Consider the following 26294-nt stretch of genomic DNA (forward strand, 5'->3'; position numbering starts at 1 on the left):
ACATGCTGATCAAAAAGTATATTAAAAATGAATGATCTAGAGCAGGGCTCGGCAACCTTTCAGAAGTGGTGTGCTGAGTCTTCAATTATTCACTCTGATTTAAGGTTTCGCGTGCCGGTAATACATTTTAACGCTTTTAGAAGGCCTCTTTCTATAAGTCTGTAATATATAACTAAACTATTGTTGTATGTAAAGTAAATAAGGTTTTTTAAATGTTTAAGAATCTTCATTTAAAATTAAATTAAAATGCAGAGCCCCCCAGACCAGTGGCCAGGATCACATACATGGTCCTGTGAATGCCACTGAAAATCAGCTCATGTGCTGCCTTCGGCACACGTGCCATAGGTTGCCTATCCCTGGTCTAGAGAATGTAGATCAGGAAGGTCTGTTCTCTTTCTCCTGTAACCCGGGAACAACGGGAAATTCAGTGATGCCAAAAGGTGGCAGATTCAAAACTGACAAAAGGATCTTTCTTCCCTGACTCACTGTGTCATTAGATTGCAGAACTCATGGCCACAGGTTCAAAGAGGGATTGGATTTATATATGGATAACAAGACTATCTAGAGCTATAGGCATTGATAAAAGTTTTGGAATCTGTACAAAGTCTCATGCTTCAGGTCTCAAACCAAACTCCAGTTAGTAGGGATTAAAATAATACCTTAATCTGAAGGTCAGCAGCTTATTCCAACTCTTCCCACTGTGGGGTTTCTTCTTGCACTTTCCTCTGAAGCATCTGGTGCTGACCAGTGTCAGAACCAGGATACTGGACCAGAAGGATCACTAGCCTAATCCAGAGTGACAATTCCAATGAAAGTCCAAAAGGGAAATTTCTGTCATGACTTGAGAAACGGAAAGCTGGGGACTTACTTTGCAGCTTTCTTGCACCTTGTAGAGTCAGTTGCACCTGAGTAAAATGGTGCCAACCCAGGATAATAGTATTTGACACCCACTTCACCCTTTGCGTAGATGACTACACAAAAATGCAAGTTGTGAAGCTGGCCCCAAATGCTTTAAGAAGAGTCCCGTATATGGGCACAGGTCTGCCCCATGTGCACTGGAAGAATAGTTATGGACCTTCACCCAAAGACAAATCTTCAGACATAGATCCAGGGACATAAGCCATCATATACTTTGCTTCTCTTATGGCATGCACTGATCTGCTAAAAGTTTCCTGGTAGGTGCTTTTTCTCTAAATGAACAGAATTTCCTATTGTATAGGTTCCTCACTGTTTATCACAACATGAAAACGAATATTAATAATTGTCTAGTCGCTGCATACATCCCTGAGATATTTCTGTGAACAGAATATGTCCCAGAGGTCCTGGACACATGGTTAAATACCACTTTCGGAGGGAAACCATAGGAGTCCAGGATGAAAGGGTTCTTTTGTTCACTGGTAAGTCATGCAGTGTTAGATGTTCATAAAAGCTAGAATTTCTCTTATTTACTGTATCGTGTGCAAGTGATAGTATTTTGGATTGGGCTCTTGTTTGGTCCTGGACTTGTTCTTTGCCAGAGCTGCTTATCTTACTATAGAATAAACCTTATTTGGGGGACAGGAAAACAGCAATGCAAGGCAAACCTCAGAAATGGTGGTTTGATCTGTAAGTGAAGCCTGGTAAGTACTTCCATGCTACTTTTCTTTCTACTGTCTGTCTATACAAAACAGTGTACGGGCTGCATTCTGCCACCCTTACTCACATCCAGTAATGTAATCCTTGACTAGCCTGACTGGAAATCAATGTGACCATTCAAGGAGCAAATTGTCACTCCATGTGAATAAGGGTAGCAGACTCTAGCATTCTGTCAGTAAATGTGAAGCTAGTTTAAACTTTTAAACTGAATTGATATCAAATACTGACCTGGATAATAAGTGAATACTAATCCTGACTATTGGCTGCTCCCACCTCATTTCTGTGTAAAACAAGTCCCTAGTTTCAGTCCAGTTCTGTGTGGAGAAGTGTCCATAGCACAAACGTCATCACACTTGGTACTAAGTGGCCATTCCCTGGGCAGTTCAAGCACCAAAATAGTGTGGTAGCTGGCTCCTGGTGGCACCCAGCATGAGTTATGCACTTGATAAATAGTCCAGGCTTATAATGCTTCCTGATCTCTCAACGCTAGAGCTGGCAAAACCCACACGAAACAGTTAAAAAAAAAGTCTTCTCAGGTCTGCGGTCAGGAACACTGCTAATGGGATGCTAATGTGACTCCTACTATATCAGATCAGAGATTGAATTGAGGAGTTCTGTTTCCAAGGATGTCACTCTGGTTCTTTGCAATAGTCCTAATTGCAAGCAAATTTTTCTCAAGTTTCTTTAACCTAACAAGAGTACCTTGGAATGTATCCTTCTTTCAGCGGACAGTTATGTATGTTAGGCCCTCATGCACTGACAGAAGAGACGTCTATAGCTACAGGTTAACTGCGGGCAGGTTAACACTTAAAACACTGCAGCTGTGGTGCTTCACTGAAAACACTACTGCACCGACAGGACAGCAGAGTTAATCCACCTCCCCGAAAAGCTGTAGCTATGTCAATGGAAGAAGCCCTGTCGTTAACCTAGCACTGTCTACATCCAGGTTAGGTTGGTATAACTGCGTCACTCAGGGGTGGGGATTTTTCGTATATGTTTATAGTGTAGACCTGGCCTATTTTTGCTTCCAGGGATTGTAATATAACACAGAACAAAACATGCCCGACCTCCTTTTATAAGCTGAAGGGGCAGGTATTTCCCATTTATTCCCTGCTTTCACACTTTACAACTGTTAAGTGCGGCAGGATTGCAATGTTGAAGCAGTAGGCTCCTGCAAGATTCAGATTTCTTGTACTTCTATTGTCTGCTTCCCCCTATTCTCCACCTCTCTCATTTTCTTCCTCACGAGAGAAACTATCCTTCCTATCCTGCATCTGTTCAAGTCAATGCAGGGGTTTTTTGCCATTGACTTCAACGGAAGTAGAATTAGGCCCATAATGCTAAAATATCCCCAACTCTGCCTTGGATTAGATGATTCTCCCTTTATGGAAGTGTAAAACTCCTCTAGCTATTTTAATTGCCCTTCTCACTGTACTTGAGAACCACTTTTTTTCTATAGTCAGGCTGATACGTGAAAGCATTGGGGGGTGAAAATAGTACACTAACTGCTGCCTACTGTAATATTTCCACAGTAATTCCTCTAAAAATATCTTATCCGCTTGATTGCTTTTGTTGTGAACTGGATAATTTAACACTTACCACTGATTAAAACTCATAAGGCTTCAGTTCTTATTTACAGTAACTTCGTAATCAAACTGAAATGTCAGATCCTGAATGTTGTTTATCTGTCTACAAACTCTCAGAAAAGAAAGAAAGAAAGAAAGAAGGTAGGGATATCCTACAGATTCGAGCTAGTTTGCATAGTTTAACTTTAACTTAATTCTCTCCCATGGAAATGTCCAAATGGATCTTATTAGGACACGTTGGGACCAATAAAATGTAGATCTGACTTAGCAGAAGTCACATTGTATGAAAAATACTCCATAAAGAACATACACACAAAACTGAAATAAAGGAACAATTTCTTAATTATATAAGTGAAGACTGAAACAGTAACAAACAGTGGGAACATATTGTGGTGGATGGAAGTAATCTATTTATAGAGTAAAAAAAGAAATTTTAAAATTTTTTTAGTTAAGGTTTAACTTAAAGAAACCCAACCATGTACAAGTCTGGAAATACACAGTTAGGGCACCTTAATACCCTTAACTCTGCCCTTTAGGGTAACCCTGGCAGGGGAGGCTAAAAGCTAGATGTGTCTTTTAAAAACTGTTCATTTATCATTGGACTTCAAACACTAAAAGACACTAATCACATGGTTATTGCATGACATCACTACAGGGCAGAATTAAAGTTGTTTGGGTGCCTTAACTGCATCTCTAGACCTTTGCATGTCTGGATTTAAGTTTAACCTTAATTCTGAATGTTGTGGGTTTATAATGGCTGCTTTGGGGATAAATACACATCTCTCTAATATATCTAACCCTAAATTTACTGATATGTGCAGTCAGCTATAACTCCTTCTTCTTGTAGTTTTCTCTTTTGTCTGGCAAATAAGAAGCATGCCATTACTAACCATGGCAACCACACTTCCCTTCCCCTCGCTCTCCTTTTGTCTGTCTTAATTTGTTATATTTTGCCCATGCTTAGACTGTAAGCTCTGGGGTACTGGGACTACGTCTCTTATACATTCTATACACTCTGCTTAATGTATTAATAAAATAACAATAGCTCACTGGGGCCAGATCCTCAGTTGATGTAAATTTGTGTAGCTTCATTGAGTTCAATGGAGCAAATGCTAATTTGCACCAGCAGATGCTCTGGCCCCTTACCTGGAAGATTGTTTAGAAAGAAAAAGTGGTGTTCATTGACTATTCTCATTGTCTGCACACTGACTATTTTCCCACATCATTTTCCTTGACAGATATTTTAAAAGGCCACTGTGTAAATGGGAAATCAAACACACATAATGGAATTCATTTTCCTGGGCTTTTCAAACCATCCCAACCTTCAGATTTTATTCTTCCTGGTGTTCTTGGTCATCTACATAGTAACCCTCCTGGGGAACACTCTGATCTTAACCCTGACCAGGGCTGATTCAACCCTTCAGACACCCATGTATTTTTTTCTTAGTAATCTGTCCTTCTTAGATATCTGCTATACGTCCGCCACAATGCCAGTCATGCTGGTCAACTTCTTCAGGCGAAGGAAAACCATCTCATATGCCGGGTGCATGGCCCAACTATTTTTCCTCATTACATGCGCTGGCACAGAGTGTGTCCTGTTGGCTGTCATGGCTTATGACCGATATGTGGCTGTCTGCAAGCCCTTGAGCTACCCAAGCATTATGAGCAACAGGCTTTGTGTGCAGCTGGCGGCATTTTCATGGCTGTGTGGCTTGGTGAATTCCCTGGTGCACACTGTCCTCACATCAGCCATAGTCATATGCAAGTCCAATCAGCTCAGCCACTTCTTTTGTGATGTCCCGTTGCTGCTGAAGATCTCTTGCACAGACACCTCTGTCAATGAAGCTGTGCTTCATTTGGCTAGTGCCTTGATTGGACTGAGCCCTTGTCTGTTCACCGTGATCTCTTATGGCCACATCATCAGCACCATCCTGAAGATCCAGTCGATCAAGGGCCGATTCAAAGCTTTCTCCACCTGCACTCCCATCTGATTGTGGTCATCATCTTCTACAGTACCTCCAACTTCAATTATAATCGGCCCAGCTTAGGCTACTATCTGGACATAGACACCTTGGTTTCGTCATTATATTGCATTGTGACCCCCATGTTAAACCCAGTTATCTATAGTCTAAGGAATAAAGAGGTGAAGGGTGCACTGAAAAAAATGGGCAGAAAATATTTCGCTGCAGTGGCCAGGCCCAGAGGAAGGGAGGGGGAATGTCAATGACATGAGCTTTGCTTTAGCACAGAAGAAAGGGAGCCCCCATGTAAAACGAGTAGCAGAGCATCTTAATCCGGGTTTGCTGAACTCCGTGAAACTCAAGGGTTTGGTGACTCTCCAATCACTTTGTGGAGGCTGGTTCAACAATCAGACAGATTTGAATTTACTACTAATTCTTATTACTCCTGGAGCCCTTGACTGAGATAAGAGCCCCAGGGTGTTTGCACAGGGGATAGCACAGAGTGAGAACAGTCTCCGTCTGAAAGAGTTTACAATCTAAGGCCACAGTCCTACAAATTAATCCATCTGGGAGGACCTGTGCACCTGTAGGGGAGCTACATGTATGCAAAGAGGCATGACCCTGCAAAATAACTTGTGGGATTGGGGCATCAGATCAGACAAGGGGAAGAGAAGGAAGGAAGTATTATCCTCATCTCACAACTGAGACACAGAGATCAATTGATTTGCCCCAGGTCACCCTGGAAGCCTGTGGCAGAATATGATATCCCGAGTCCCAGTCCCCTGTATTATCCTTCTCAATGTCTTCCTTAATTTTTTTGAAAGCTACTGTACAGAGGCAGATCTCTTTGCGGAGCCCAGTCCTTTGTGAAGGTCTAACAGGCATAACCTCCGGAAGCCAACAGTGTTTGCTGCAAAGGCATCAAAGAGCATATGGTTCAGTTGCAAGGACTATCCAAACTGCAATGGTTATGGGCCAAACAGTATGCTAAAGACCTGAGCTTATCTTCAAACCAGAGTAAATGCCTATAGCTATCCATGCTTTCCATATAAGCTTTCTCTCTATGTTAAATCTGGGTTTTCTCAAAGGATAGTGTCTGTATGTAGCTTTGAATCCAGAATGGTGTTGAGCTCCTTCCTCTCCTACTGAAGTTCGTAAAAGTTTCAAGGGCTCCTCTTGCCTTCTGGATTTGGCCCAAAGTGAGGGAATTAAGCTTGTGAACTTGGTCCAGATCTGCCCAGATGCACTTGGTGCAGAGAGAAGAGGAGGTGAGAGTAACAGGTTCTGGGGCTGGGAAAGCTGAATGCTCTCCTGGAGGCTGGATGACTCAGTTTGAGAAGGGCAATGTGATTCTCCTGCTCTCCCACTACCTACTGCTTGTACAATGAACTGAGTGTAGATGGACAAGATGACTCCATAAAGCAGATGGGTGAAGATGTTTCTCAGAGAAGAGAGAGTAAGAGCTTGCCGTGTCCTTAAATCATAGGCTGTAGTAGTAAATATGGATTCTGTCTCACAGTCGTGGGAGTGGGCTGGATACAGCTAACTCATTTCAGGGAGACTAGAGCCCAGTGGAAATTCCACTGCCCAGATTCTGCATTGTGGGACAGCTGCTTGGGCTGTGCTGCCAGTGCACAGAAGCTGGTGTCAGCAGCTGTGTATTTCCCAGGGGTGAAAGTAACTTACAGCACTTACAGGTACTGCTGGAGTCCTGAGGGGGCATGGCCTTATCCGGAAGAGGCATGGCCTTATCCGGAAGAGGTGTGGCCTCTCAAGATTTAAAGGCCCTGGGGCACCAGCTGTGGCTGGGAGACCCAGGGTCTTTAAATCAACCAGGGGCTACCAGCTGAAGAGGTGGCTGGGAGCCCCCCGGGGCTCAGGGGCAAATTAAAGGGCCTAGGACTCCAGCCGCCAGGGGGAACCCCGAGTTTTGCAGGGCTGGGACAGGAATTTAAAGGGCCCAGAGCTCCTGCCGCTGAGGGGAGCCCCACACCCTTTAAATCCTGGACTCAGCCCAGCCGCCAAAGCCACGGCTAGGATTTAAAGGGCTCTGGGGTGCCCGCAGCCACAGGGAGCTCTGAGCCCTTTAATCCCAGCCCCAGCCCAGCCGCCGGAGCTGCGGCCGGGATTTAAAGGTCTCTGTGCTGCCCGCAGCCACGAGGTGCTTTGAGTCCTTTAAATCTCAGCCGCAGCCAGGATTTAAAGGGCTCTGGGCTGTCCACAGCTGCAGGCAGCCCAGAGCCCTTTCAGTCCCCACCGTGGAAGCCAGTGCAGTCCAGCACGGCATACTGGCTCTTGCCGGTACGCCGTACGGAACCAGACCGGCTTACTTTCACTTCTGGTATTTCCCCAATGTAGAGGGATCCTTGAGCAGTGTGAAGCCAGGATAGTGGCTCCTGTGCCACCTTCCCTCCCTGCTGCCAGCACAAGAGATGGTTTTTGCCTCATTGATTCCATTCTACCATACTGGCCGCTTGGATCAGCTGGTATTGGCCAGTTCTACCATGCTGGGGTATTGGCCCAGTGCCCCAACACTTGCAAAGAAGGCCTCTCTTATCTGAGTACAGCCCTGCCTGACCTCTGCTTATACTCTGATCTAGGGGGAACTGAAGCTAAGGAAGTATTGATGCAGTCCAGGACTGGACTCATGGGCAGGGCTGGTCAACCATTTAGGCGACCTAGGCGGTCGCCTAGGGCTCTGGGATTTGGGGGGCGCCATTTTCTTCAGCAGAGGCTGCGGCGGCTGGATCTTTGGCCGCCCCAGTTGCCGTCAGCATTTAGGCAGAGGGAGCTGGGGCAAGGGGTGTGGGGAGGGCTGCCTGCAGCAAGTAAGGTGGGGGGGCGGCACACAGGGAAACTCCCTGCCCCACCTCACCCCTGCCCTGCCTCTTCCCCAAGCACGCTGTGGCTGCTTCACTTCTCCCAGGCTTGTGGCACCTAAGCCTGGGAGGTGGGAGAAGTGAAGAGGTGACACTGTGCTTGGGGAGGAGGTGGGGCAGGGATGAGCTGCTTCACTTCTCCCGCTTCCCAGGCTTGCGGCACCAATCAGCTTAGGTGCTGTAAGCCTGGGAGGTGGGAGAAGTGAAGCAGCGACAGCATGCTCGGGTTGCTCGTGCTCATGCTCATGCGTGGAGCAGGGGTGAACTAGGGTGGGAGGGGTGCCTCAGGGTGGAGGTGGGAAGCTTCCGCCGGTGGGGGTCGCCTCAGTGTGGGAGCGTGGGGTTGGGAGGCACAAGGTGGAAGTTTTGTCTAGGGCATGAAACATCCTTGCACCGGCCCTGCTCATGGGTCACAAGAAGACTCTCTCCCTGCACCTTAAAACAATCTCTTCCTGGTATTCAAGGACCAGATCTTTGGATGTCCCAGCCAGCCAGGGGTGGACAATGTGAGGAAAATGCTCAGATTGGCGATGCATCTTTCAATTCAAGTAAAATGGCCCCTCATTTCTCAAACAACATTAATTCAATTAATTGCTTCTACCAAAATTTGTAACAAGCTTAACCTGCCTTTCTGCCCCCCAGTCTCACCCTGCTCCTTAGTTTGTGTTTCAGCCTGTTTCAGCCTCTATTCCTACTACCACAACTCTCTGCAGGCTTAGATATTTCCTTGGGTAGTGTGCAGGGGTGGAAAGGAAGGCTCCCCAGTGCTTGGATTGGGTACACAGAGCCAGCTAAGCAGCAACCTGGTGATTCTGTAGCGTAGAAGGCACTAGGATCTGAACCAGTGGCTCAGCTACAGAGATCAGGGAGCTGCCTGGAAAAAAAGGGGAATCCAGGAATTCCTAACATTTTTCCAAGCAGAGTCTTGTCAAGAGCCTGTCCTCAGGCTGTGCCTGCCACCTGTTGTCACTTGATGTGCCACACTCAAAGGAACTGAAGGTAAGCACATGGGGCCAGCTTTGTATTTACACTGCAGCCTCTCTTACACTGTCAGAGTGGTGTAATTGGGCCTGCGTGAGTAATGGCCCCTTATAATGGCATTATGTGCTTATGGAGAGCTTGTAGCTTACATCCTCAACATGCTGCTTGTGGTTTGGGGAGAGGAGGCAGCTCTTTTCCCTCTCGGTATTGATCTTTTGTTTTGCGTACTAGGGTTCCTGGCAGCTTCTGGCTTTGGTGTAGCCTCGACAGTCCAGAGTGGATGGCTACAATTGCCAGCTTTAATTTCTCATGCAGTAGAGTAGAGCGGAGTGATGTAATTTTACTTTTGGTAGTGAATTTAGTGCTGGTGAAAGGTCCCAGCCTGGCAGCCATGGAGATTAAATGGTGTTGAAGCCCCAAACTGTGGGGAGAGCAAAGGGTTCAAGCCACAAGCTGTGTTCCTCATTCAGTTTTCATGACAGGGTACAGAATACAGCTCCCCACCCACCCCCAAGAGGCATCTTGCTCTGATTGTGTTGAAAGCTGAGCCCTGCTCTGCAGCTCCTGCAGTATGGAAGAGCCTTCCAGCCATCTCTCCTGCTTAGTGACTTCCTATCTACTCTCTGATCTCATCAAGAAATCTGGCTTTTAGCCCTTACCCATACCATTCCACCCCTGCTATGCTATATGGTGTACACAATGCCTACATATCCTGTCATTATGCAACCCTATATACGGACACAGATCTTTTTATTTGCTACAAATTGTGCTCCAAAATCTGTTTTCAAAACAAAATAAAAACATCAGGTGTCATCATGCAAGATGCTGCAGTCTAGAAAATAAAGTAATTTTAGACAGCTGTATTAATACGATTAGAGATCACTAGAGCTGGAGGTGGAATCCTAGAAGTGAACCAATCTACACTGCATCCATCATCCAGTCAAATAAGTAATGTCAGACTGTCCTTTCTCTTTGTCACAGCTGTCGTTGATGTTCCCCTGCTGGACACTCACCAGCCTGCTCTGTTATGGCTGATGCATCTCTGCCCACTGAGTCTGAGCAGCATCCCGGCATTGTTCTGGCTACTCAAGCTCATGCTCAGGGTGTAGACTCCATGTCTGGTACCTCTTCTCAGAAATGGGAGCCTGCAGTCCAGCAGCCCTAGGTCCCAAGGCCAATGCTGACTCCCTCAAATATCCCCAGTAGCTCAACCACACCCTTTCCCAAATTGCCACCTTCAGAGTACTCTGGTTTTCACTTTGTCAGTTTGGAGATGCATGACAGTTAGAGCAATGAACTGCAAGGCTTTGCAAAGTAACTTAACCACACACACTTTATTCCTAGAGACAGCATAGGGACTTACAGATCTATGCCAAAATCACAAAACCCGCACACAGAAACCAAGCCAGTGGTGTCCTTGTGATTCTGAAGGCCTTCAGGTTTTTGGAAAATCCTTCACTGTCCCCAAACCCTCCACTCCTTTGGCTCAGCCTTCAGGTTCTCTCTCCCTCCCAGGGCTGGCTCCAGCTTTTTTGCCACCCCAAGCAGCGTTGAGAGGAAAAAAACCCAAAAAAACCAAACAAACCAATTGAGTGGCGGCCAAAGTGCCGCTGAAGAGGAAGCGAAAGACTAAAGGGCCCACCATCAAATTGCTGCTGCAGTCCTAGACATGCTACACCAAGAACAGACGGACATGCCACCCCTTTCTATTGGCCGCCCCAGGCACCTGCTTCCTTTGCTGGTGCCTACAGCCAGCGCTGCTCCCTCCCCCCTGCAACACACTCTCCTTGGTTTGCTCAGATCTGGCAACAACAGGTTCCCCTTGCGCAGAGAGCATGAACCTTTTGGACAGCAGTTTCTAATGCCTCTTTGCCTACAAGGTAAAGGGGACTTTCCAGTTTCCACAGCACCACCCCTGGGAGAGTGTAAGTTCTGTGAAGAGTTCAGACAGTTTCTATTATCATTTAGATAATGGCATACAGAGTACACTTATAAAGTTTGCAGACGAGAACAAGCTGGGAGGGGTTGCAAGTGCTTTGGAGGACAGGATTAAAATTCAAACTGTTCTCCTTTGATGAGGAATTTCCATTGCTCCAACTCATCTCCCTGCAGTCAACTTTGGGGGGAAAACCAGTTTCCTCTAGCATATGCATTGTTCTATCAGCTCAGGGTCAATCCATGTGAACCATTCTTGTGATTGTCTTGTAGCTGCTTCCAGACAGGGAGTGTAATACAGGAATCAACCATTTTCTGACAGGGACTACGCCTATTCACAGTGAAGATTAGCATTGTACACAGCCTTCATAATGTCAGTCAGAACTTATAAGCTGTATGAAGATCATTTCCCCAAACTGTCACAGTCTTCATCCTTCACCAGTAATAAATGACAACCAGTTACGTTCCTGGTGAGGTCTTCCCTATTTGAGGAGCAGGGGAGTTAGCGGAGCTGCTTTCCTAGAAGATTAATCTGTGCACTGATCCTGCAAACACTTAGACAAGTGCTTAACTTTACACACACACATGATTGCACTGACATTAATAGGGCTACATTTGAACAGAGAGTTAAACATGTGCCTAGGTGTTCACAGGTTCAGGGACCTATAGAAGGAAAGTTGAATTCTTGCCCTCGCGCTCTGGATCCTAAAAGTGAAAAGACCTTTTGGATCACCTACACTGACTGATGGAGAAGACGTTCTTGGCATGGACAGGAACATTTTTTGATGGCTTGAGGATTAAAGTATTTGAACAGGAGTTGGGAGATCCAGGTATTCTTCCTTGTTCTGCTGCAGTTTTGTTATGTGACTTAGGAGCAAGTCACCTAAACAGATTCTACTTCATCAATTTCCCCACCTGAGATATAGGGATAATACTTAATTGGAGGTGTTGCATGGAAAACACTTAGAGATCCTTAGATGGGAACACTAAAGAACAGCAGAATTTCTACTCTGTCCACAATCTGGATTCCTCTATGTCCAATAAGCCATTTCAGAAAGGATCCCTCCAGTTTCCATCACGCTCAGAGCAGAAGAGAAGCCTATATATTTTCTATCATTCCCTTAATGATTCAAGAGATTGCTCATGCTTCCTTCATCACCCCTAAAATTGAAGGGATCCCCCCACCCCACCACAGTACGGAAATGTATTTCTAAGCTTTATCTAGGTATGTATGGCCCTCATCATTGTAGTATCTGAGCACTTGCAATCATTCATGGACTTTATCCTAAAATTGGGACATATTATCCCCATCTCCCAGAAGTGGGAACTGAGGCATGGGGAGGAACAAGTGATTTGCCTAAGGTCACGCAGAAAGTCCATCACCAAATTTGGATTTGAATTCAGCTCTCCCAAGTCCCATTCCAGTGCCCCAGCCATAAGATCATTCTTCCTCTCTATCTCACTCCATGCTATTTGCCTCCTCACCTACATAGCAAAGGGGACTTTCCAGTTTCCACAGCACCACCCTTGGGAGAGTGTAAGTTTTGTGAAGAGTTCATACAGTTTCCATTATCATATAGATAGCAGCATACAGAGTACACTTATAAAGTTTGCAGACAATACCAAGCTGAGAGGGGTTGCAAGTGCTTTGGAGGACAGGATTAAAATTCAAAGTGATCTGGACAAACTGGGAAAATGGTATGAAGTAAATAGGATGAAATTCAATCAGGACAAATCCAAAGTACTCCACCGAGGAAGGAACAGTTTTACAAATACAAAATGGGAAATGACTGCCTAGGAAGGAGTACTGCAGAAACAGAACTGGGGGTCATAATGGACCACAAGCTAAATATGAGTCAACAGTGTAACACTATTGCAAAAAAAGCGAACATCATTCTGGGACGCGTTAGCAGAAGTGTTGTAAACAAAACACAAGAAGTAATTCTTCCGCTCTATTCTGCACTGATTAGGCCTCAACTGGAGTATTGTGTCCAGTTCTGGGTGCCACATTTCAGGAAAGAGGTGGATAAATTGGAGAAAGTCCAGAGAAGAGCAACAAAAATGATTAAATGTCTAGAAAAGATGACCTATGAGGAAAGACTGAAAAAAAATGGGTTTGTTTAGTCTGGAAAAGAGAAGACTGAGAGAGGACATGATAATAGTTTTCAAGAACATAAAAGGTGTTATAAGGAGGAGGGGCAAAAATTATTCTTCTTAACCTCTGAGGATAGAACAAGAAGCAATGGGTTTAAATTGCAGCAAGGGAGGTTTAGGTTGGACATTAGGAAAAACTTCCTAACTGTCAGAGTGGATAAGCACTGGAATAAATTGCCTAGGGAGACTGTGAAATCTCCATCATTGGGGATTTTTAAGAGCAGGTTGGACAAACACCTGTCAGGGATGGTCTAGATCAGGGGTGGGCAACCTATAGCATGCATGCCAAAGGTGGCATGTGAGCTGATTTTCAGTGGCACTCACACTGCCTGGGTCCTGGCCACTGGTCCGGGAATTCTGCATTTTAATTTAATTTTAAATGAAGCTTCTTATACATTTTGAAAACCTTATTTACTTTACACAAAACAATAGTTTAGTTATATATTATAGACTTATAGAAAGAGACCTTCTAAAAACATTAAAATGTATTACTGGTACTGCAATTAGACTGAATAAATAAAGACTCGGCACATTGCTTCTGAAAGGTTGTCGACCCTTGGTCTAGATAATACTCAGTCCTGCCTTGAGTGCAGGAGACTGGACTAGATGACCTCTCACAGTCCCTTCCAGTGCTTTGATTCTACCATCAGAATTTTACAGATAATTTCTTAACCAGTCGGGAGCAGGGAACACCACTCACCATCTGCCTGGCCATGACCATGCTGCAGCTCACTATCTGTATCATGAAAGAGGTGAGTTTTGAGGAAAGACTTGAAGGATAGGGTGGTGGGTTTGCAAACTTTGACTGGGAGCATTTCCCACTTGTAAGGCGTGGCACGAGAGAAAATACTTCCTGGAGAACTGGGCAATGAGGCTGTCATTGCAGAGTGGTTGGGTTATAATATTTAGCAATGTACAGATGGTTTTTTGAAAACAAGTATTTTGATGGCACTCATCACCATAGGGATAGGGAATAAGAAACAGTATTACTAGCCCAGATGAAATATGGCAGAGCTAGGAACTGGACTGGTGAGGGGTGGGTTTTTTTTAAGGGAAGCAATCCATCATAATATGAATTTTATTTTGGAAGTTTTTCTTATGTTCACTAGAGGGCAGCACAGGCTAGTAATAAGGAAGCAGGTGGAAAAACATCTTATGAGCTGAATACCTGAATGGTTATTTTCTTAGTAACATTGTGGCTGGGCATGGGAGAATGAGGCTTACTTGTATTTTGATCCCATATTTATATTCCAATTTAAATCTAAGACCCAGGACCTGACTATATAGAGCTGTGTTTGGTTTTTTTATGGTCTCCTCTTTATTTTCTAAGTTTCTTTCCTCTCTCATTTTTGTCTTTATTCTATTCTTGCTGTCCTCTCCCCGCCTGTCAGGTTCCTTCTGGCTCCCTCTGTCATATGTATGTAGCAGAGCATGTTTTTCTCACAGACACATAGCCCTCCCTCTGTGCAGCTCTCTCCATGAAATGGAGCTGAACAATTCCACAAAAGCAGCCTTATTTTTTTGAATGCCATATGCCGAGATACCACTTCTCTTATGATGTTGAATGCATTCATGCTGGAAACACCCTGACAATGGCAGCATTGTGGTGTTTCTGCCAATTCATATATGGATCAGAATGGGATTAAGGACTGAGTACTAACGAGACCTAATATTTGGTTGCACAAATATTTTGTAAACCTGAGTCAAATTTGGGCTGATCCTGTTTGGACCCAGCTAAGACATACTGTCCTGGAAGTAGCACAGTAATTTTTCAAGAAGGAAGCAGATCATCCCATCCATGTGCTATGAGTAAGCAAGGGTGGAACTGGGCTTGGTCACAGCAGGTCAACGACCTGCTCCTTCTTTTCAGACTTCCATGTTCTGCAGAATTTATCTTTTTTAAAAAATAATAAAAGCTAAATCTCTAGCCCTTATAGACACTGATGTAAACCGGTGCAGTGAGTAATGCCTGCTGGGATTTGTACAGAGCCTGAAATAACAGTAGCTCTGAGAGGCTGAGAGCTACCCCGTTCCTCTGAAGGCTGTGTTCACCCTGCTGGCATGGGGATGCTCTAACTCTCAATGTTCTGAGCTATTCCGCTGCTGTCAAAACAAGTCTCATTTTAGTGGCACAAGTGGATGGTGCTTGAGAGATACCGCCTTTTCCCTAAGCTGACCCATGGAGACAAAAAGATTAGAGGGGTGAATCAGAGTGCTAGGAGTGAATTGGTTTTCATAAAAAGGAAGCTGATCCCACAGAGGCCAGCAGGACATCCAGTGGGCAACAGGGGCTGGATCATTTGGTGATTACCAGTTCTGTTCATTCCCTCTGGGACACCTGGCATTGGCCACTGTCAGAAGACAGGATACTGGGCTGGATGGACCTTTGCTCTGACCCAGTGTAGCCATTCTTATGCTCACACAATGTCTGGTGGTGGGTGTAGGGCAAGGCAGCTCCTTCCCTGGCTCTAGTGACTGCTGCTCCTTCCTCTGTAGGAGGCAGTCTGCAGACTCAGACAGACACCACTGCAATAGTTACACCTGGGTCACATTTTCAAGACATAAGGGCTAGAAAAAATAATATGACAGATGATTCCAGCATCATCTCATGACTCTTTCCAGGAGCTGAGACTATAGATATGCGTCAGTTGGGCCTAAGGCTTGATCTGGCCTAGGTATGTGTACCTCAGAACCCCTCTTACCCAGAGCCAAGCCTGAGGAGTCCAGAACAGCCCATGTGATCATATTTTGACTAGGTTCACAGTCTGCTGTGAATGGTTCCAATTTGGCATTTCAGGTGGGTGGAGCCTGGCTTGCAGACAAAGCTGGGTAATACACCACCAAACTCTCCCTTTCCCCTCAAGTCTGGAGGGATTGGATCTGGATAAAAGCAGGGGCTCAAGTCCTGGGGGTCTTGGTCTCTGTTCTGTATAAACTCACTGAGAGACATGCTCAAAGTCACACAATCTCTGTGCCTCAGTTTCCATACCTACAAATGGATAATCCCTATCTTACAGGGCTATTGTAGGGCTTAAATAACTCTTATAACATGTCTTGGGATATAGTATCCTATTCAGTAAAATCAATGATTAATTCAGTGTTTTTTCTCTAAGTATAGCTATCGCTTTGCAGATGTTCACAGCTGCAGGTTCTACTGCTGTCTTTGGTGGTATTATGGACTGGGATGTAGGCAATCTGTCCTAGTGGTCAGAGCAGGAGTCAGGTCTAGTGATCAGAGCATGCAGCCAGGTTGGGGAACAAAGCCAAGGGTCAGCACCAGATTCAGTTGCCGATTACCAGAGCCAGGGGTCAAGCCAGAGTCAGAGCCAGGAACTGAAGGTGAGGGTCAGAGTTTGGATCAGATATCAGAACCAAGGGTCAAGCCTGAGTCAGATGCCGGAGGCTTGGGTAAGAACCAGGACTTGCAACTGCTGATTGGAGGCAAGGTATAAGGGCAGGAACTGGATAAGAGGAAAGGATCAAGTTCAAAGCTGGAGCATGCTGGAAACAGGAGCAAAGGCAGGGGCAAGCCAGGAGCAGAGTAGGACTCAGGAACAGGGGTAGGTGCAGGAGGCAGGCACAAGCAGGGTCCAATGCAGCAACCACAAGAAATCACCTGGTTGCTTAGACAAACTTCCTGTGTTTCTTTCTGGCCAAAATAGCATGTTGGACAAATCAGTGGTGCTGGGCAATGGCACCCTGAGTGGTGCCTTGGCTGAGGCTATAGTCCTGCTAGCTCCTTGATCCACCAGGTTTCAGCAGACAGTGGGCAGAGGCTAGGATGCAGCAGATGCCTGGGGACTCTCAGGCCTGCGTTCAATACCCAGGACATCACAGGAAGAGCCATTCCAGAAAGTTCTTGAATTCAGTGTTTGCTGTTGTTTTCATACCTTTCACTCTCTTGCGCAGACTTGAGCATGACCCTGTCTGTGCTCTTTGGAATGATATATTCCTGATCAGTGTCTTGCAGTTTTTAACTATTTTGATCACGGTCTAATTCAATTTGTCATTGAAACAAGCTGACTCAGCTGAGACTGGGAAGGAAGAAAATCTTATACATTTCTTTTTTTTTTTTTTTTAAGGCATTAGGAGTTATCCTGGGGATTACGGACCAACAAGTCTGACTTTGGTTAAGTTTGGTTTGCTAGCAGCTAAACGGGCTGGAAATGATAAGCTAAAACACCACAGTGAACATGACATGAGAGGGACAAACCAACACAGCCTCACCAGTCTATTGGAATTCCTTGAGGATCTCAATCAGTTATTGTTTATTCACTATTTTTAATAATACATATTTGGACTTTTCAAGAAACCTTTCATAAAATAATGTATAAGAGGCTATTATGGAAATGCAGTAGTCATAGGGAAAGACACAATGGTTTAGAAACTGATTATAGCACTGCAAACCCCAAGCAATCAAAAACATGAGGCAGACCTCCCCCAAATCATGAGAAATAACGGTTCTAAAATTTCAGTTCTGCTTATTTGCCTTCTAGTGTTTTTAACCTTTGGAGTAGCTTTTCTCCCAGCCATGAGAGCTAGAAACATTCACTAAAACAAAAATAGCAGAGTCTCACAAAATCCAGTGATTCCAAGAGCTGGGGCTTTAAGACGCTGCAGATACTATTGGACACCACTAGGAACTACAGACATATGAGGGGACTGGCAGCATGAGGACAGATTAATGTAAGTGTAAACAAAGGGCAAGTGACGCACATTGGAAGGAACAGTTTGAACTACTCAGACACACTGATGCATTCTAAATTAACTAATCTCAGAAACAAGCTCTAAGCGTCATTGAGGACAGCTCGATGGAAACATCTGCTCGATGTGCTGGTCAAAGCAAACAAGATGATAGGTTATAGTAAGGAAGGGATACAGAATAATACTCAGTATTATATTGCTATTATATAAAGTGATGGGACAGCTTCACTTTGAAAATTGGGCTCAATGCTGATCACCCCATTTCAGAAAGGATATAGGAGAAACAGAGAGTCTAGAAAAGGGCTACAAAAATTAGATGCATAGGTAGAATTTGGTATGAAGAGAGATGAAAAAGATTGGGACTGCAGGCTAGGGGGGTAGAAAAAATAAGAGGTGACATGATTCAGAGAGAAAATGAACAGTGTAGAGAGGTTAGATTGGGAGTTCCTATTTGGTCTCTTGAGAAAAAAGAATAAGGAGATGTCTTAATTTTGTTGGGTAACATTTCTAACTGATAAAAAGACATTCTTTATTACATAAAGCACTTTTAAGATCTACTGATGAAGAGTGCTATATAAGAGCTGGGCATTATTATAATGCAATTGACCTGCGGAACTCATTGTAACATTGATACTCAGAAACTTGCCAAACCCTTTAAAGGATTAGATACGGACAACACCACCCACAGTTACTAGTAAGGCTACAAAGTTATAAAGGCCATATACTCTCCTGTGTAAGGAAACCACCAACCATCATGGCTAGGAAGAAATTGCCCTTATGAGCAGGATATCTGTGCCCTCTCCCACTCTACTAAAATGCACCTATTATAGAGTTTCTTGGACTTCTTTGGAAGCATCTGGTACTAGCTATGGTTGAAGTGAGCAGACTGAATTAGATGGACTGTCAGTATGGCATTGCCTATGTTCCTGTCCCATGTTCCTCAATTTTAAGACCAGAAACTAGGAACTTCTCAAGGAGATTCCCTGCTCTGACTCTTAACTCCCTCTGTGTATGACTTTGGGCAAGTCACCGAACCTCTCAGTGCAATTTTTTTTTAAAAACACCTAAGTCACTTAGATGCTTTAAGTCATTGCTTTTCAATGCTCCTAAGTCACATAAGGTAGGATTTTCAATAGCATCCATGTCTAAATTGTACAGATGGGAAAAGGAAGCCATAAAACTCTCCCAGGATCAATCAGTACTCTGTATTTGCCAAACCCTTACCAAACATGAATGTTACTATTATCCCTTTGGCTGGTTTTCTAGCCCTGTTCTTTTTAGTTTACATTTTTGAATACAGAGTAGTCACTTGTGCCTCTATAGTTTTCCAGGTAACTTTGGATCATATTTCACTCCTTGCTGATACCCCCAGGAGTGCCAACTGCTTGCTACGTTCTCCATCCTTTGTGCCATCAATGGAAAGTAAAAAACCTGGATATCCACTGTTGCTTCCTTCCTAAAATTTCCTAAGAAGGGCTTGGTTATGACTGAGTGAGGGTTGGCAGATTGCTAATTAATATTGTACCAACAGGGAGGCATTAATAGTCCTCATCAGCAACAGTGCTGGGTACAGCCCAACCTTTTGCCAGCTATGAGATGTGTGGGTTCACTGGTACAGATTTCTCCCTGGGGCCCTCAGAATCTCTGAATGAGACTTGAACACGAAGCGTGGTGCATTCGGTCTTTCCTGGACTGGCATTGCTTTCCGGGTATCAGAGCAATATTCCTGAATCTGATCAATTTTGTCTGCAAAACAAGATGAGAGAAACATTCAGTCATGAGACTGGGAAACAATTCTTATTTGTAGCCCTTAAGTGCTACTTCAGTAGTCATGGATCAGGACCTCATTGTGCTAATGCATAACAGAAGATATGTCTACACAGCAAAAGCTGTGCATGGTAGGGTGACCAGACAGCAAGTGTGAAAAATCGGGATAGGGGGTAGGGGAGGTAATAGGAGTCTATATAAGAAAAAGACCAAAAAATCAGGACATCTGGTCACCCTAGTGCATGGCCTAGTCTGCCTGAGCTAGCTTGAATCCAGCTAGCAGGGCTAACAATAACAGCCAAGACCGCATAGCGTGGACTTCAGCACAGGTAGTACAAGCCCAGCATGGACACTGTGTGTGTACTTGGCTCACTCTGAAGTCCATGCTGTGCTGTCTTCTCTGCTATTATTACCTGCACTAGGTGGATTCAAGCTAACTTAGGTCGGCTAGACTGTGCACAGCTTTTGCTCTGTCAACATAACCAAAGAGGCATTCACTGTCCGTAGACTTTACAGTCTAAGGCCTGATCTACACTGCGGGGTTGGGGGGGTGAATCAATCTAATTTATGCAACTTCAGCTACATAGCTGAATAATGTAGCTGAAGTTGGCATACTTAGATCTACTTACCACAGTGTCTTCAGTCCGGTGGAGAAGCGGAGTCAATGGGAGAGCAGTCGATTTATCGCAACTAGTCTAGACACGATAAATCAACCCATGCTGAATCGATCGCTGTCCGTGGATCCTGCGCATAATGTAGTCATGCCCTAAGTAAACCAAGGTTAATCATTTGGCCACCTAGTAGGAACAATCCTGCTAATGCTGCAATGGAGAAAAAGATACTTGCATCATGGCTGCTGCTTAGACTAGGAAGATCCTAATTCTACAAGCAATTATAGCTCTGCTGCCATTAAGGCTGAATGTGACTTTTAAAAAGATGACTCTTCTAAATACTGTAAAATCTGGGTGCTCTCTCAGATTGTCTTGAAATTTGCTGTGCCTCATGGGGGCATGGGATAGCCTGGGTAGTCAAAATGAGAGGTCATTTGAGACAGGGGTTCCTGAGATAAAGGCCCCTAAAAAAAAAAATCTTGTGTTCCTGAGATACAGCCCCGTTAAAAAATAAAAAATAGCATGTGTTTTACAAGCAGACTCTAATTTTACTTTAGAAGTATTGTCAGGGAAATTAACATTAATTAAATAGAGGGAAGATGAAAGACTCTAGTAAGCAGTTATTGTAAATATAATAATGAGTCATGCTCTTCACCCATTTCCTAAACAATGGGACTGAGTGTGAACAAAGGAAAGCAAGTCACTGGGTCATGTAGTCAAGCAGTTCCTGATATACAGCCCCCTAACATGAACTGCTCATAAGAGTTTCAGAATCTTATAATTTTGTAGGGGGTGCAGAGCTAGGCCAACAGGGGAATGGAGCAGTGCTGAGGAGCATTGGCACAGTGCACCAAGATGTTGGGGGTGCCAGGTGGACCCTGTCCTTTTACCAATCTTACAGCTATGCTCTGGCATGACTACTGAGGGGCCAGAACACATCAGACAATGATCCCTGTTAGTGCAAGGAATTATTCCAACATGGTTTTTGAAAACCCACTTCAATGACTAGAGCTTTGACAAAGGACAGGGTTTCCAAAACTGTCATTTTTCTATGATCTCTCAGTGAATAAGGGATCATTCTTGAAGGGACCTTTGCTCTCTGGGAGTGTAAAAGCAAGGACAGAGCAGAACCATAGGGGAAGAAATTAAGGCACTTTCCCCTCCCATGACATACGTTGGGTGATGAGAGGAAAGGGCAGTGGAAACATCTGTGCCCTCCCCCATTCTACTAAAAATATCCTCCCGAGTTTCGTCACTAGGCCAAGGTAGGGAGCCCAGAGATTCCCCTTCCTTCTGTTGCTCCCAATCAGGGGATGGAACCCAGAATGCTTTTCTTTCCCATGCTGCCTCCAGCTGTGGGGAAGGGACACCAGGCTCACCCTTTCCCCTGCTGCTGCTGCTGCTGCTGCTGCAAGGGGAAAAGGGGAGGCTGTGCAGTGGTGGAGGCACTTCAGCTCTGCCCCCAACCCTTTGACATCCACGCCCCCCCCATTTCTGTCCCAATCCCACAGGCGCTGGCTTTTTCCCTTTGCCTGGGGGTGCTCAACTCCTGCTCAATCCCAGGCCCACCCCCACTCCACCTCTTCGCCCAGTGCTCCACCTTTGGCCTGCCTCTTCCCACCCAGTTCCACCTCCTCCCCCGAGTGCCCCTTGTCCCCTACTCCTCCTGCACACCATGGAACAGCTGATCACAACTGTTGGGAAGCGCTGGGAGGGAGAGAGAGGAGTTGATCGGCAGAGTTGCTGGCAGGTGGGAGGTGCTGGGGGGGGAGTGTAGTGGGGGAAGCTTATGGGTGGCGGATTTGTAGAAATTTTGGTGGTGCCCAGAACCCACTCTTGCTCAAACTCTGCCCCCCAAAACTCCTCCCCCCCACCTGCCCAACGCTCTGGGAGGGCGTTTGGCTTGGGGAGGAGGTCTGGGGTGCAGGAGGGGTGCAGGGTTCAGGCACTGGAAGGGAGTTTGGGGTTGAGAGGGAGTGTGGAGGGAAGGGGTGGGTTTGGGGTGGGGCTGGGGATGAGAGGTTTGGAGTGTGGGAGGGGGCTCAGAGCTATGGCAGAGGGGTGGGGAGCAGAGGGGTGTGAGGGGTCTGTCTGGGGCTGGAGATGAGGGGTTTGTGGTGTTGGAGGGGCTCAGGGTTAAGGCAGAGGGTTGGAGTGCAGGGGGATGAGGGTTCTGGCTGGGACTAAATATGAGTCAACAGTGTGATGCTGTTGCAAAAAAAGCAAACGTGATTCTGGGATGCATTAACAGGTGTGTTGTGAGCAAGACACGAGAAGTCATTCTTCTGCTCTACTCTGCGCTGGTTAGGCCTCAGCTGGAGTATTGTGTCCAGTCCTTGGACACCACATTTCAAGAAAGATGTGGAGAAATTGGAGAGGGTCCAGAGAAAGGCAACAAGAATGATTAAAGGTCTTGAGAACATGATCTATGAAGGAAGGCTGAATGAATTGGGTTTGTTAGTTTGGAAAAGAGAAGACTGAGAGGGGACATGATAGCATTTTCAGTATCTAAAAGGTTGCCATCAGGAAGAGGGAGAAAACTTGTTCACCTTCCCCTCTAAGGATGGAACAAGAAGCAGTGGGCTTAAACTGCAGCAGGGAGATTTAGGTTGGACATCAGGAAAAAGTTCCTAACTGTCAGGGTGGTTAAACCACTGGAATAAATTGCCTAGGGAGGTTGTGGAATCTCCATCTCTGGAGATATTTAAGAGTAGCTTAGATAAATGTCTATCAGAAATGGTCTAAACAGTATGTGGTCCTGCCGTGAGGGCTGGGGACTGGACTCGATGACCTCTCGAGGTCCCTTCCAGTCCTAGAGTCTATGAATCTATGAGGGGTTTGGGGTGCTGGAGGGGCTCAGGGCTAAAGTAGATGGCTGAGGGTGCAGTGGTGGGGTGAAAGCTCTGACTGGGGGTGTGGGCTCTGGGGTAGGGTAGGGCTGGGGATGAGTTTGGGGTGCAGGCAGGCTGCTCTGGGACAGGGGCCAGAGAGAAGGACTCCCCCCAGCCCTTTCCCTGCTGGCAGCAGCAAGCTCTGGGGGAGGAGCCCCCCTTTCCTGTCCCCCCAGCAGCACACTCACCCACATCACTGTCACTGCATGTGCTCCTAGGGCCCCTCTCAGGTCCAGGAATCTCCCTCACCTCCCCTGTGATGGGTGCCGGGGGTGCTGCATGCGCTTCCTTCCCTGTTGTTGCCCCTGACTGTAGCCTCACCAGGGATGAAGGATGGGGCTGCCTCCTTGCCCAGCATAGGAGAGAAGCGGTGACTAGGGGAGTGAAGGGGGGCTGTGCTGGTGGAGGGTCCTGCCAGAAAAGGAAAGGGTCTGAGGTGGAAAGGCAGGCTAGTCAGTCTGCCCTAGCAGTCGATATGGGGGGCACCAGGACCCTGCAGCAGCAGTTGCTGCAGGGAGGCAGCATGGAGCTGCACGGAAGAGGCAGGGACGCTCTGCTCCCTCTGGGGCCCAGGGACATGCATGGGGCCAGTAAGGAGGGGCCAGGGGAGAGACCCGTATCCAAACATTGGTGGAGCTGAGCTCCTGGGCTCTGAATATTGCTGGTGCCCAGGCACCACATGGGTATGGAACTCGCTGCCCATGGCCGAGCTGGCTGATGGTGGGTGCTAAGCACTGGCTAATTTTTTTCCATGGTGATCCAGCCCTGGAGCACCCATGGAGTCAGCACCTATGCCTACACCTTCAAAACATACTCTACTGGCTCCATATCAGTCCTCTGTTCCTGCATTCTTTGCCCAGCTCCCTAACCTGAGGGGACCTTGCTGATGCCCACTCCTCCCTGGGAAGGAGGGAGGACCAGGCTGCCCTGGACAGGCAGAGAGATGGGACATGAGGAGCTGATGCAAGGGCAATGAAGGGACTAACTGCAGCCAAAGCAATCTGAGGCCAGTTTAACCATTGCCAAGGAGCAAGGTTGTGGAGGGGGAAAACTGGGCTGTGGAACACAGGGGTGCTTAGAAATTATTTGTAAACAAACAAGAAAATGAACTACCCAAAAACTTCATTTAATGCAGAATTAAGGTGCCTCATGCCCTTCCAGAAATGTTGAGTTCAGCAACACTCAAACCTCTGAAAACCAAGAGGTGAGGTCATGCCACTCCTGCAATGCCACCTTAACTCTACTCTTCTTGCGTGATGCCTGAACATGTGCAGACTAGCCCTGTACCTTTACTGATGTTACCAAACACTCTAGGAACAGAGCACAGGATCATTGCAGGACAAAGTCTAAAACCTTCTTGTTGCTAATGCCAAACTCTGATTTAGGTCAGGCATAGTGAACAGGAGCTACTTACAGCTGGCCTGCACTCAAACAATGAGCCTATGCAACAAGCCACCCCAGATGTGCAAAATGTTAGCACCCTTTCTCCATTGCCCTGAAGATTCCTTCAGAGACATTGCCTTCACTTTCCTGTCACTAAGGCCTGGGGGCCACAGTCATGCATGTCAAACTCCATGAAAAGCAGACCCCTGTGCACTGCTTCTTTCTGACACAAACTGCAGAACTCAGTGCTGAAATGAGGCATACTGACCCTTTGGGTGTACCTATGCCTCTCCTCCTGTCACAGCAACAGCTGTTCCAACCTGCTCCAACTGTCCCTCTACTCTTCAGTACAGCTACAGCTACACCTACACCCAGTGAAACTGACTGGAGATAAATGCTGTCATGGTGGTGACAGGCAGATAAATGCTGCAATTCAAGTCTGGAATGTAGCACAAACAACCACGCCTTCTCACAGTCCTTCATGTCTCCCGCTTGTGGCACCACCCTTCGGTTCCCACTTGATATTGGCAAAGGAGATGTTTTGGCTATTCAGCCATCCCCTCTAGCTATGTGAACACTGAATATTGCACTAGGACTCCGCTTTTCTGTGGCAATCACCACCATTATAGCTGAACATTTGCAAACAATTAATTAGCTCCTCCCCCTGTCGTCCCCCCAACACTCCTGTAAGCAAAGGCAGTGTTATCCTGTTTTATAGATGGGTGAAAGAGAGACATTTAGAGACTTGTCTAAGGTCACACAGGCATCCTGAGTCCAAAGCAAAATGCATTCTTGCCACTACCCCACCCACACAGACTTAGGAGCTCCTGTCCTGACTAGTAATGAGACTCACCTGCCCTGCAGCAAGGAGTCCAGCTCCTTATCTCTCAGCTTCACAGAGCTGAGGAGGAGCCCCTAGCCAGAGGGAACCACTAAACCTGAGCAAGACTGGAGATCTGGAAGCTTACCTTTTAAATGCATGGCTTCCCTGGAAGAAGCAGTTGGTTCATTAATCCATTTCTTCTACTATGTAATTGTCAGAGAGACTCTGAAAAGTATTTCAAATCCTATTGACCCAGTCCTATGCAGTTTTATTTCACAGTGGTATGTTTTTGAGGAACTAAAGTAGCTCAAATAGGACCTAGAGATGTGTCAAGACACAAATCTGGAAGGCCTATGCAAAGAATTAAACTGATAAGAACAGATTTAAATGTTTATTAGAAAATATTAAAGAAAGGTGATACAAAGAGTTTGATGTGTCAGTCGTTGGTCATCGGGGGAAACATACAGAGCATGGGGGGACGCTGGCAACTGGTTACGGTTCAGCATATAGTACACACAGCCTGTAATGTCCCCAATGCGGGGTGTACGGTGGTTGGGGTCAAGATATAGTAGGGGGGCAGTGAGGGTACATCGCTCATAGAGTGGGCTACACACAGTCCAGCATGGTAATTCCAGCTCCAATGCTATACTTAAAGCTTGCTTGCAGTTAAAAGCTCGTGTTGGATCTTGGATTGAGCTGGGCAGACCACCGCGAGGCGAGCTACCCGCCTGTCCCAGCCCCCTGCCTCTCGCGCCCCTTGATGCTCTTAACTGGAGTGTCCTGGGGTCCGAGAGCATTTACTTTGGAAAATTAGAGTGTTCAAAAGCAGGCTTTGTCTGCTTGGAAACTCCAGCTAGATAATGGAATAGGACTCTGGTTCTATTTTGTGGTTTCGGAACTGGGACCATGATTGAGAGAATGACCAGGGGCATTCGTATTGGCTGGCAGAAGTGGCAATCCTTGACCGCACAAGGACAGACCAAA

General features: G+C 46.0%; 1 pseudogene; it reads left to right on the top strand.

The window, feature by feature from the left end:
• The first annotated feature begins 4483 nt into the window (after positions 1 to 4483).
• LOC116825198 (olfactory receptor 2G3-like) lies at positions 4484 to 5448 on the top strand (annotated as a pseudogene).
• Positions 5449 to 26294: the final 20846 nt, after the last annotated feature.

The sequence above is a fragment of the Chelonoidis abingdonii genome, chromosome 1, assembly GCF_003597395.2.
Source record: "Chelonoidis abingdonii isolate Lonesome George chromosome 1, CheloAbing_2.0, whole genome shotgun sequence".
In the NCBI taxonomy this organism is placed as follows: Eukaryota; Metazoa; Chordata; order Testudines; family Testudinidae; genus Chelonoidis; species Chelonoidis abingdonii.